Source organism: Styela clava, chromosome 12 (genome assembly GCF_964204865.1).
Source record: "Styela clava chromosome 12, kaStyClav1.hap1.2, whole genome shotgun sequence".
In the NCBI taxonomy this organism is placed as follows: domain Eukaryota; kingdom Metazoa; phylum Chordata; class Ascidiacea; order Stolidobranchia; family Styelidae; genus Styela; species Styela clava.
This window is the reverse complement of record NC_135261.1, coordinates 2680626-2694586: the sequence shown is the minus strand read 5'-3', so window position 1 is coordinate 2694586 and position 13961 is coordinate 2680626. Positions and strand designations below refer to the sequence as shown.

The 13961-nt window shown below is 35.4% G+C and overlaps 1 pseudogene; it reads left to right on the top strand.

Annotated features, from left to right (window-relative positions):
* The first annotated feature begins 504 nt into the window (after positions 1-504).
* LOC120329779 (uncharacterized) lies at positions 505-12365 on the top strand (annotated as a pseudogene).
* Positions 12366-13961: the final 1596 nt, after the last annotated feature.

Below are 13961 nucleotides of genomic sequence, written 5' to 3'. Positions count from 1 at the left end.
CTCCATTAGGGAACCTCGGAAGACGTATTACTTTGCTGACATGTAATGAAAACTTATCATTAGGGCCAAGTTTGGAAAAGCACATGTTTTCGCACATTGACATTGAAAAACTATCAATATTATCTCCGATGAGCATTGTGGAAAAGGGATTACAAATGAATGAGAACGCGATGTTCATGCATAATGTAGAGGAAGTTGGTTGATTGATAAAACATGACCCAGCACATAAATGTGAGCAACTAAACATAACCCCTGTATCAGTCGAAAAGTTACGAACCAAGTCACTTGTTCATACCAACAGAAGACCAGGTTCCATATGTTTGCAAACAATGGGGGAAGAATTTGAAATCAAAGGGAAATATAAATATACATATGAGAATCCATACCGGAGAGAAACCATTTGATTGTGAACATTGTGGTAAGGTTTTTTCGCAATTATCTCATTTACATAACCATGAGCGAATTAACGATTTTGTGAACAACGTGAAAAATTTTATGTGTGTATGAGCAAAGTTATACCAGATGTAAACCTTATATTATGTTTGTCACAATCATCTCATTTACATAGGCATAAGCGAACGCATACCGAAGAAAAACATTATGTTTGCACACAATGTGGAATGGGTTTTTCGCAATCATTTAATTGAAATAGCCACAAGCGAACTCATCCCAGAGAAAAGCCTTATGTTTGCAAACAATGTGGAAATGGAAATTTATGTGAGCAAACTTATATGTAAAATAAACCTTATGTCTGTGAACATTGCGGAAAGGGATAGCCACAAGCGAACTCATACAGGGGAAAAAGCCTTATGCTTGGAAACGTTATGAGCAAACTCATACCGGAGAAAAGCCTTATGATTGCAAACAATGGTTTTTCGGAATCAGCTCTTGAGAAACTTTGTTTACAAACAATGTGGAAATGGGATTTTCGCAATCATCCAATTTGCATATGCATAAACGAACTCATACCGAAGAAAAACCTTAAGTTTGTGAATGTTGCTGAAGAAGTTTTTTATGAATATTCAATTTACGCACACATTAACAAAATCATCTAGTTTGCGTGTGCATGAGCAAAGTCATACCAGAGAGATACCAAAACAATGTTGAAAATTTTTTTCATAAATGTTTCCTTTTCTAGGACCATCAGAGGATTTATACAGAAGAGAAACCATATGATTGTTAACAATGTTGCAGGTTTCTCATCTAATTTACAAGTGCATGAATGAGTGGTGTAATTATCATTATTTCTAGATTTGTGCTCGTGATATTTCTTTTGCTGGTTGGGAAAACTAAACTTGGCCTTGCCAACAGCTGCGAGTGGTCGGCCACTTGGTTAAGCCCAGTTATCGACTTTTCTTTCCCCTAGGATAGATAGGATGACATTACTGTTTTGGTATAGTGCAATCACAGTTGTTTTGGTGTTTTATTCCGGGGTATTAAGTTTCAGCCTATTCTATGAATAATCAGCTAATTGACTAGAAAGTACTCCCTACGAAATTACTTATTGCAAGTGCTGTTCAAGTGTTATGTGTGTATGAAATTGTTCAAAGTGCCTGTATAAGGTTTCAGCCTATTTTATGAATAATCAGCTAGTTGACTAGAAATTACTCCCTCGATATTGAATGCTTTACTTTATTTTATGGTTTGTCTATGATTTCCGATCTGTTATTGTAGCTTTTCTATTGTTTTAAGATAGTAAGGTCATAAATAAGATTAAAATACGAAGTGAATATTGAGACGAAGATTGGCATCAGAGCATATTAGAGAATACATTAAACTGGGAAAATTCTTACATAGACTGACGGTATGCTGCACTTTTGAATTCATTATTTGGCGATGGTCACTGGTACAAATGAAAACATTATGATGGGAACCACCGAAGATGTATTTCCTTGCCTCATCTGTAACGAAAACTTCTTATCGGGGCCAAGGTTGGAGAAGCATATGTTTTCGCACATTAACGATGAAAAATATTTCAGAACTGAAGATTTGAACGATTATCCAACTACAAGTATTGTTGAAACAAGTCAGGATTCTAGCTTTAATGATCAAAGTGGAATTGTTTTTACAAATTCAACTTCTTTACAAAGAGTTGGGGAAGGAAGACCTCATGCACAATGTAGTAAAAGTTGGTTGATTGATAACCCAGCACATAAATGCGATCAACTTAAAACAGATGGAAAGTTACAAACCAAGTCACTCCTTCATACCAACAGAAGACCTGTACCAGATTTGCAAACCTGCAGTGAAGATGAACCATATGTTTGCAAACAATCAAACAACAACAACCTGAAAGGAAGGCAAAAGTTGAATATGCATATTAGAACTCATACCGGTAAGAAACCATATATTTGTGAACATTGTGGAAAGGGTTTTTTGCAATCATCCTTGTTGCGAGCGCATGAACGAATTCATACTGGTGAGAAACCTTATGTTTGTGAACAATGCGGAAAAGGTTTTACCATATCATCTATTTTACATAACCATGAGCGAACTCATACCGGAGAGAAACCTTATGTTTGTAATCAATGTGGAAGTGGTTTTTCGCAACCATCTAGTTTACATAGACATAAGCTAACTCATACCGGAGAGAAACCTTATGTTTGTAATCAATGTGGAAGTGGTTTTTCGCAACCATCTAGTTTACATAGACATAAGCTAACTCATACCGGAGTGAAACCTTATGTTTGCAAACAATGTGGAAAAAGTTTTTCTCAGTCATCTAGTTTATATAGACATGAGCGAACTCATACCGGAGAGAAACCTTATGTTTGCGAACAATGTGGCAAAGGTTGTTCGCAATTATCTCATTTACGTGAACATAAGCGAACTCATACTGGAGAGAAACGTTATGTTTGTAAACTATGTGGAAAGCGTTTTTCACGATCATCCTATTTGCATAGACATGAGCAAACTCATACGTGAATGTTACTTTTACAAGACCATCAGCAAACTCATACAGAAATGTGGAAAGGGTTTTCCGCAATTATCTGGTTTACGTCGACATGAGCGACTTCATATCAGAACAAAGCATTATGAGTGCGATCAACGTGGAAAGGGATTTACAAAGAAAATTTATTTACAAAAACATTTTTCAATTCACATTGGAGCATAAAAACCAAATGTGGGAGAGACTGAATAACTACCTAAGTATTTGCGAAAGCATAGGCTGAGCGATTTACCATCACACGTAAGAAATGCTTTGAACTTGAAAAACAATCTTCTATTCACTTGTCATTATACATGGGATCCATTTAAAACAGTATTCACAATGGCGGCTCTAAAGTTTTTATCATAATGGAAGATTTGTCGAAGGATGAAAATAAGTAAAGCGCAATGCAAGAATAATCGACTTCTATTTTTTTTCAGACCATGAATGGACATTAAATTAAAAAAATTCTTGACTATATTATGAACTCTATTTTATCATTTGGGCACTTAATATCAATCACCTAAAAATTGTTTATGTTGATCAAACATCTGTACCTGTCTATCATTTGCAATAAAATGATGGATTCTGATTAGGTATAAACAAGGATTCCTGTGTTTGACTTCGGGAAATAGTAAATAACAATTATACATATTCCATGGGCCATGGCGCATTATTTTATTATCAGCCCGAATTAGGCAGATTTTGTCCATCGTAGCAGCATTGTTGCATTGCTTCACACTGTAACTACGTGAATATCTTGGCTTCACACTGTAACTACGTGAATATCTTGGTCACCTTCGAAGACTAATTATTGAAGCAAGTAGGAATGGCCAATTCGAATATCTCTTCATTCGAATATCAGATTTTAGTGTGACTTCACACATCTGCGACACCGCTTTCAAATCTAGGTCACACATTCTCTTGTTTTGCAAAAATCTCCTCTTCGGCGCGCGCAACAACAATCCAGGTCAAACTATATTATTTCAACCCCCTTCAGCATTTCATTAATGCCGCCTGCGTATAAACACACTTAGGCATTGGTAGATGTAAGTTCTGCGCTACACACAATAACAATATGGTACACATAAATTAATATGTAAATACATTGTAGACTTAAATATTGGAATTAAGAACTGCTTTGAACTTTGAAGAAAAAACTTCTAGGAAGACACTCAATGGTCCTTATACATGTGATCTATTTAAAACGGTATTCCCTAATTCATGCACACTGGAGGTTATATTTGTAAGCAATGTGATGCAAATGGAAGATTTAAGTAAACCGCAATGCAAGAATAATCGACTTCTGTTCTTTTCAAAGCATGTTAACAATCAGAAGTTGACAAGACATGAAATTAGTTTCTCTAATCAAAATTTTGCAAATTTTTTTTTTGCTTCTTGGAACACCTGGAAGTGTTTGTCATTCCACCCAAAAGACCTATTAGGCGCTTTCAGCCATTTATATATATAATTATGATAATGATCAGCTGTTTAATGCCACAAAGCTTCGTGTTTCAATGTTCGAGACACTGTTGTCGCTGTAACACTGTCATGATTTGTGTTTTATTCCAGGTTTACTGCTGAATTAGGTATTTATTGCAAGTGCTGCTCAAGTGTAATATGTGTAGAAAATTGTATGTCTTTGAAAATGCCTGTATTGAGATATTTTCAGCTTATTTTGTAAATTATCAAATAAATAATTAAAAAGTACTGAATTTTTCCTCGATTTTAGATGTCCTACTTGATTTTAGGGTTTGTCTTTAGATTCCAGGTTATCTTTATATACACTGCTCAAATGTTTATGTCTAGAAAATTGTATGTTTTTTAAATGCCTGTATTGTGTTATTTTGTAGATTATCAGTTATAATTAGAAAGTACCGAATTTTCCCTCGATGTCGTACTTGATTTTAGGGTTAGTCTCTAGATTTGAAGTTTTTTTTTTATATACACTGTTAAGTTTATCGTTACCTTTCTGTTCTTCTGATTTTACTCGAATGTTTGGTTGTATTAAGATTGTTAGGTCGTGAATAAGATTAAAATAACAATAATTGAAGTGGATATTGGGAAGAAAATTTACATCAGACCATATTAGAAGATATTTCAAACTGTGCGTTCACAATTTATGGCAATGGTCAATGGTGCAAAATGCAAACATTACTATTAATATTCAGCAATTCTACATTATGGAAATGATGGAAACCATCGAAGATGTATTTCCTTGCCTCATTTGTAATGAATTATTCTCATCGGGGCCAAGTTTGGAAAAGCACATGTTTTCGCACATTCATGATGAAAATAATTTACCTGGTGATAATTATCTAACTTTCAACATCAACTCTGATGAGCATTGTGGAAAAGTTATCACAAATGAAACTTTTTTACAAAGAGCTGGCGAAGGGAGACCTTATATTCATGCACAATGTAGTAAAAGTTGGTTGCTTGATCAAACTGACCAAGCACATAAATGCGAGCAACTTAACATAATCTCTGTACCAGACGAGAAGTTCCATACCAAGTCACTTGTGCATACCAACATAAGTCAAGGGTCAGCTTTACAAACCAGCAGTAGAGATGAACCATATGTTTGCGAACGAAGTGGGAAGAACTGGGAAGGAAAGCAAAAGTTGGATATGCATAGGAGAACTACCAGAAAGAAATGTAAAGGATTTTCGCAATCATCTCATTTATGTGGCCATGAGCAAACTCATACCGGGGAGAAACCTTATGTTTGCAGACAATGTGGAAAGGGTTTTTTACAATCATCCTCGTTGCAAGTGCATGAACGAGTTCATACTGGAGAAAAACCTTATGTTTGTAAACAATGCGGTAAAGGTTTTTCGCAATCATTCAATTTACGTAGACATGAACGAACTCATATGGGAGAAAAACGTTATGTTTGTAAACAGTGTGGTATGAGTTTTTCACGGATATCTGCTTTAAATTTGCATAAACGAATTTATACAGGAGAGAAACCTTATGTTTGTAAACAATGCGGTAAAGGTTTTTCGCAATCATCTTATTTACATAACCATGAGCGAATTCATACCGGGGAGAAACCTTATGTTTGTAAACAATGCGGTAAAGGTTTTTTGCAATCATTCAGTTTACGTAGACATGAACGAATTCATACCAGAGAGAAACCTTATGTTTGTGAACAGTGTGGGAGGAGTTTTTCGCAATCATCTGATTTACATACCCATGAGCGAATTCATACCGGGGAGAAACCTTATGTTTGTAAACAATGCGGTAAAGGTTTTTCGCAATCATTCAATTTACGTAGACATGAACGAATTCATACCAGAGAGAAACCTTATGTTTGTGAACAGTGTGGGAGGAGTTTTTCGCAATCATATTATTTACATAACCATGAGCGAACTCATACCGGGGAGAAACCTTATGTTTGTAAACATTGTGGGAAGTGTTTTTTGCTATTATCTAATTCAAAAGTGCATGAACGAATTCATACTGGAGAGAAACGTTATGTTTGTAAACAATGTGGGAAGTGTTTTTCGCAATTATCTGGTTTACGTGTGCATGAGCGAACTCATACCGGGAAGAAACCTCATGTTTGTAAACAATGTAGAAAGTGTTTTTCGCAATTATCTGGTTTACGTGTGCATGAGCGAACTCATACCGGGGAGAAACCTCATGTTTGTAAACAATGTGGTAAGAGTTTTCCCCAATCATCTAGCTTACGTAGCCATGAAAGAAGTCTTGAATGTGGGAAGAGGAAAAGACTTAGTATAATTGATTGCGTTAATCGCCGCGAAAGCATAGGCTGAGTCAACTACCCAAACTTATACGTAAGAACTGCCTGGGAGGTGCAGTCATATTTTTGTATGTAATGAGCGTTTTGTTTGTTTTTTCTATTGTCTAAACTTTTTTAAATTTTCAATGTTTGACTTTTACTTTCTCCAGATGATAGTTAGACTTAACCATAGGTGTCGCCCTCGCGCCCTCCACTTTTACATTTTTGGACACGTAGTGGACATAACGAACGTTTTGTTGTTCTTGTTCATTGACACGTTTCGAAGAAATCGCTTTTCTCTTTGATTATTGGACCAATTGCTTTGAAATTTTCAGTGGTTAAAGATGGAATTATTCTCCAGAAGGCTATTACTTTTATTTTTTGCTATAACGTCATCAAAATTATGTATCCATATAATTGAGCATACCTCTCTTGTTTTTTATTATTTTTGTATGATGGTGAAAAAATAAAATACTGATCGTAGTTGCATTGTAACCATGTATATATCTTGGTCATCTTTAAAATTCCCCAGACTAATTTTCCCTTGGATTTGGGAGTTCCTCGCCCACATGTTAGACTCATGACTCTGTAAATAATCTATGGCAAGGGGGCGGTGTTCTGTCAATAAAGGTAATTTCCAAATTTTTTGATTCGGATGTTAGAACTTTAGTTCCCCACGACTTCCCTCCCCTTGTAAAACTGTAATTATCATTTTTCGTAATTTGTGCTCATGTGATGAACTTGCCAGTGGTCCGTGGTTTGATATATGATTCTTTTGTGTTTTATTCTAGTTTTTACTAAAATCAGCTATTGTAAGTGCTTCTCAAGTGTTCTATATGTCTAGGAAATTGTTTTTCTTTTAAAATGCCTGTATTGAGTATTTGATATTCTTATTCAATATTTATATATTCTCCATTATGGAAACCTCGGAAGACGTATTACTTTGCCTGATCTGTAATGACAACTTATTATCAGGGCCAAGTTTGGAAAAGCACATGTTTTCGCACATTATAATTAACCTGGTGATCTAACTATCAACATTAACTCTGATGAGCATTGCGGAAAAGGGATTACAAATGAATGAGAACGCGATGTTCATGCATAATGTAGAGGAAGTTGGTTGATTGATAAAACATGACCTAGCACATAAATGCGAGCAACCCCTGTATCAGTCGAAAAGTTACAAACCAAGTCACTTGTTCATACCAACAGAAGACCAGGTTTCGATTTACAAACCAGCAGTAGAGATGAACCATATGTTTGCAAACAATGTGGGAAGAATTTGAAATAGACATATGAGAATTAATACCGGAGAGAAACCCTTTGATTGTGAACATTGTGGTGAGGTTTTTTCGCAGTTATCTCATTTACATAACCATGAGCGAATTAACACCGCTTTATGTTTGTGATTTTGTGAACAATGTGAAAAATTTTATGTGTGTATGAGCAAAGTTATACCAGATGTAAACCTTGTATGTTTGTCACAATCATCTCATTTACATAAGCATAAGCGAACGCATACCGAAGAAAAACATTATGTTTGCACACAATGTGGAAAGGGTTTTTCGCAATCATACAATTGAAATAGCCACAAGCGAACTCATCCCAGAGAAAAAAAAGCCTTATGTTTTGCAAACAATGTGGAAATGGAAATTTATGTGAGCAAACTCGTATGTAAAATAAACTTTATGTCTGTGATCATTGCGGAAAGGGATAGCCACAAGCGAACTCATACAGGGGAAAAAGCCTTATGCTTGGAAACAATGTAGAAATGGTTAATCAGAATTATGAGCAAACTCATACCATAGAAAAGCCTTATGTTTGCAAACAATGGTTTTTCGGAATCAGCTCTTGAGAATTTGCAAACAATGTGGAAATGAGATTTTGGCAATCATCCAATTTGTATATGCATAAACGAACTCATACCGAAGAGAAACCTTAAGTTTGTGAACGTTGCTAGCCCAGTTTTCTTTCAACAAATTTTCTTTCCCCTGAAATAGATAGGATGACATTACTGTTTTGGTATAGTGCAATCATAGTTGTTTTGGTGTTCCCTACGAAATTACTTATTGCAAGTGCTGTTCAAGTGTTATGTGTGTAGGAAATTGTTTAAAATACCTGTATTAAGTTTCAGCCTATTCTATGAATAATCAGCTAATTGACTAGAAAGTACTCCCTCGATATTGAATGCTTTATTTTATGGTTTGTCTAGGGATGGGCAATATAGAATACCGAATCCGGAGGATTCGAATCCCAAAGTATTCGAATCCAACGGGATCCGATAACAGGATTCGGTTTCCGCCTCTCCGGCGCCAAGCGTCAATTTTTGTATTTCGGGTTTCTAATTTATCAATTATAGACGAGCGTTTTTCTCGCGTGGAAATCTCTCTCGTTTAATTAAACTTGCGTCTGCTCGCAAAGAACCCGTAAATCGGTAAACATCAAACACTGTAATTTCAATCGGCATGTTCAGGACAAGAAGGTAATATAACCTCACGGCGAGGACGCGTTATTGCACCATTTTTGCGTTTTCCTCCTTTGCTATCTAGCTAGCGTTATTTGTGCCGACTTACTGGTGATATTCCGATAATCTGAATGCAACAATCTTTAATTGTTTACAGACGTGCCTTGCCTCATTTTAAATTAAATGATTTTTCGTGACCTACGAGTTTTCCCCAAAAAATGATGCACGTAAACCAAAAGCCAGGCGTTAAATGTTATAACATTACTCGCCATTAATTCAGATCAAATATTATTTACGAATAATTTTATTATACCATTTTCCGAAATACAAAGTTATATCGCAAAACGCGAACAACTGTCACATTTAAATTTCACTCTCAAAAGATTACATATTTTTCGGTCCGTTTCTATCGTTCAAGATAGACGCACGTTTGATCGAGTGTCTGTAGTATTTTATTCGCCGATAAATTTTGAAAAAAGTTGCCGCATCAGGCGAAGATAGTGACGTATTGAATTTGAGTAGGGCTAAGTCTGGGTAGATAATGATTAATGATAACATTTCTATCGTTCAAGATAGACGCACGATTGATCGAAAGTCTGTAGTATTTTAGTCGCCGATGAATTTTGAAAAAAGTTGCTGCATCTGGCGAAGATAGTGACGTATTGAATTTGAGTAGGGCCAAGTCTGGGTAGATAATGATATGTAACGATAATCATAGAAAAGGAGTTCGTCTTCAGATGTTATAACCTAATAACTAAGTACGAAATCGCGTTTAACTTTTGCTCTCACAGAATAAAAGGTTGATTTTAATTAATAGTGGTTAAATTTAATATTTTACAACGGCGCATAGGTTGCTTGCAGTGGCCGCATGCTGGTTCAGCATCTAATTAATTCTCAGCGGGTATGTTTTAGTATACTCGGCAGACTTACATTAATAATGATTTAACGCCGTTTCATGTCTATTTTGTATTTAACCGCTTACTATTAAAGTGTGTAAAGCGTGTCTTAATTTAGCATATCAGTATTTATTAGTATTTAGGGATTACATACATTTGGAACAATTGAAGGCAAAAAATATTGTAATATTCCTAAATTTTATTGTCCTGGGAACTGCCTGTTTAGTATCAAATGAAATCCAATGTTCAGGACATTTCCAAATAGATAATACATTTATAGTAAGTAATACATTTGCAATTTTTTACCATCTAAATCCAGCAATGTAGAAATTCCCACTATTTGAATAAGTATGAAAATAGAATAGGATTCTGGATTCGATTTAACTATTCTAGAATATTCTAGAATAGTAAATTATTCTACATTGCCCATCCCTAGGTTTGTCTATGATTTCCGATCTGTTATTGTAGCTTTTCTATTGTTAAAAATAGTAAGGTCATAAATAAGAAGTGAATATTGAGAAGAAGATTGGCATCAAAGCATATTAGAAAATACATTAAACTGGGAAAATTCCTACATAGACTGACGGTACGCTACACTTTTGAATTCATTATTTGGCGATGGTCAACGGTACAAATGAAAACATTATGATGGGAATCGCCGAAGATGTATTTCCTTGCCTCATCTGTAACGAAAACTTCTTATCGGGGCCAAGTTTGGAGAAGCATATGTTTTTGCACATTAACGACGAAAAATATATTAGAACTGAAGATTTAAACGATTATCCAACTATCAACATTGTTGAAACAAGTCAGGATTCTAGCTTTAATGATCAAAGTGGAATTGTTTTTACAAATGCAACTTCTTTACAGAGAGTTGGGGAAGGAAGACCTCATGCACAATGTAGTAAAAGTTGGTTGATTGATAACCCAGCACATAAATGCGATCAACTTAAACCAGATGGAAAGTTACAAACCAAGTCACTCTTTCATACCAACAGAAGACCAGTACCAGATTTGCAAACAATGTGGGAACAACCGGAAAGGAAGGCAAAAGTTGAATATGCATATAAGAACTCATACTGGTAAAAAAACCATATTGTCAACATTGTGGGAAGGGTTTTTCGCAACCATCCTTGTTGCGAGCGCATGAACGAATTCATACTGGAGAGAAACCTTACGTTTGTAAACAATGCAAAAGAGGTTTTTCGCAAACACATCATTTACATGAACATGAGCGAACTCATACCGGAGAGAAACCATATGTTTGTAAGCAATGTGGAGAAGGTTTTTCGCATCGATCTAATTTATATAGACACAAGAGAATTCATACTGGAGAGAAACCTTACGTTTGTAAACAATGCAAAAAAGGTTTTTCGCAATCACATCATGAACATGAGCGAATTCATACCGTAAAGAAACCATATGTTTGTAAGCAATGTGGAGCAGGTTTTTCGCAACGATCTACTTCATATAGACACAAGAGAACTCATACAGGAGAAAAACCTTATGTTTGCGAACAATGTGGAAAAAGTTTTTCTCAGTCATCTAATTTATATAAACATGAGCGAATCCATACTGGAGAGAAACCTTATGTTTGCGAACAATGTGGAAAAAGTTTTTCTCAGTCATCTAGTTTATAGACACATGAGCGAATACATACTGGAGAGAAACCTTATGTTTGTAAACAATGTGGAAAGGGTTTTTCGAATTCCTCTAGTTTATATGCACATGAGCGAACTCACCTTATGCTTGTAAACAATGTGGCAAAGTTTTTCCGCGTTCATATAATTTAGAAGTGCATGAACGAATTCATACTGGAGATAAACCTTGTGTTTGTAAACAATGTGGAAAAGGTTTTTCGCAATCATCTCATTTACATTACCATGAGCGAACTTTTATCGGAAAGGAGCCTTGAATGTGAGCTAACATTTATCAATTCAAACTGAAAAATAACAACATAAACAATGTGAGGAAGACTTTGCATAATTGGTTGAGTTAATCGTTGCGAAAGCATAGGCTGGGTGATTAACTACCCAAACTAACACATATGAACTGCCGTTGTGGAAGAATGTGGAAAAGGTTTCTCTCATAAAAGATCGTTAGAAAATTTCTTTACTGGGACATTTTTTCCTTGTGCATGTTATAAATTTCAGAAAACTGTTTCAATGCTTTGTGTAACTATTTTGTTGTTCGGGCACATGATATCAACACCTCAAAAATTTGAACCTGTGTATCTTTTAAATGATTAGTGTTGGATTGTGATTAGGTATAAAGAATTCATGCTGTATTCGATTTTATATTAAAAAAGAATAAAAGGTATACATATTATATGGTGCAATATTTTATGATCAGTTCAGATTAGGCAGATTTTCTCCGAGCCCCGACCGGTTATCCATCCTGTCTTCGAATTTATATTAAAAAATAACAGTAATACATATTTTATGGCGCATTATTGATGATGATCAGTCCAGATTAGGGAAACCATATGTTTGTAAGCAATGTGGAAGTTTTTCGCAACGATCTACTCTATATAGACACAAGAGAACTCATACCGGAGAGAGAACCTTATGTTTGCGAACAATATGGAAAAAGTTTTTCTCAGTCATCTAATTTATATAAACATGAGCGAATACATACTGGAGAGAAACCTTATGTTTGTAAACAATGTGGAAAGGGTTTTTCGAAATCATCTAGTTTATATGCACATGAGCGAATCATACTGGAGCGAAACCTTATGCTTGTACACATTGTGGCGAGGTTTTCTCCGGACCCCAACCAGTTATCAGTCGCAGCATTGTTGCTAGTAGCTGGATACTGCTACACTGGAGTTGAACACGAAGTGGATCGTTTTATTATATAATTTTTTAATAATGAACTAATTGCTTTGAAAATTCCTGTGATTGAAGATTGTATTTCTCGCTAGAAAGCTATTTCTGTTGCTTTTATAGCACTATCAGTGCCATGGTCAAGTTTTCACTTTTTACCGTTAAGTGCTACGGTGAAAACGAGAGAGCTTCTCTCCTATTTTTTTCTTTCGTATTTCCTTTTTCACTTGATCGGAGAAGGGGTGCCTAGTGATGTCGTCAGTTTTTGCTCACTTAGATACATCAATGACATTAAACAACATGATGCGCAACTGCGGCATTTTTGGCCGAAGATCGTATCCGATAGCACGCTCCAATGCACATACTTGACGAGACGAAAACGTGCGGATGTGTGCTGTTTTCAAGGCATAGCACGAATGGTGTTTGTGCCTGCTTTGACAGTTGTTGTCCATTTTAATGATATTTTGGAAAGTTGAGGTAAAAAGAAATCGGAAAAAGTTAAGGTGAATACTATTGTTGTATATCACACCCGGGCATCGCATTGTTAAGTACATGTGGAAAAGCCAGCTTTTGCCAAATACTACGAAGTTATTAATTCAGTACGCTACGTAGTTGCCCATTTGCCGAAATTGCATGTTTACCTAACCCTTATGATTTCAAATAGTTCATGCTCCTCCATTTGGATTTTTTCAATCAGTGAGGATATATACTCATTGCTGTAACATACTATTGCTCATTCACTTTTATTTACGTATTGACTCAAAGGGTTAACAAGTTCACCTAACATTTTACTCATACCGGTCTATTTTGTATAGTCTGATCTCTCAAGTATTTGGAGCCACGAATGCTTGTAATTTTCTGACTAAACCCCTTTATTAGTTGGTTTATATACCAAATTCAGTAAAACATTTTTTACATAAAACATGAGATATTGGATTTATTAGTTTTTCCATTCTAAATCATATAGACATTATTTATTTATTCTTAACGAAAATTAATAAATCTCCTCTCTTTCTTCAGATGTGAAAGTTGTGGACAAATCTGGGTAAGCATTGTGAGACTCCTGCAGCACAAGAGGCAATAGCAAAAATAGTAAGTA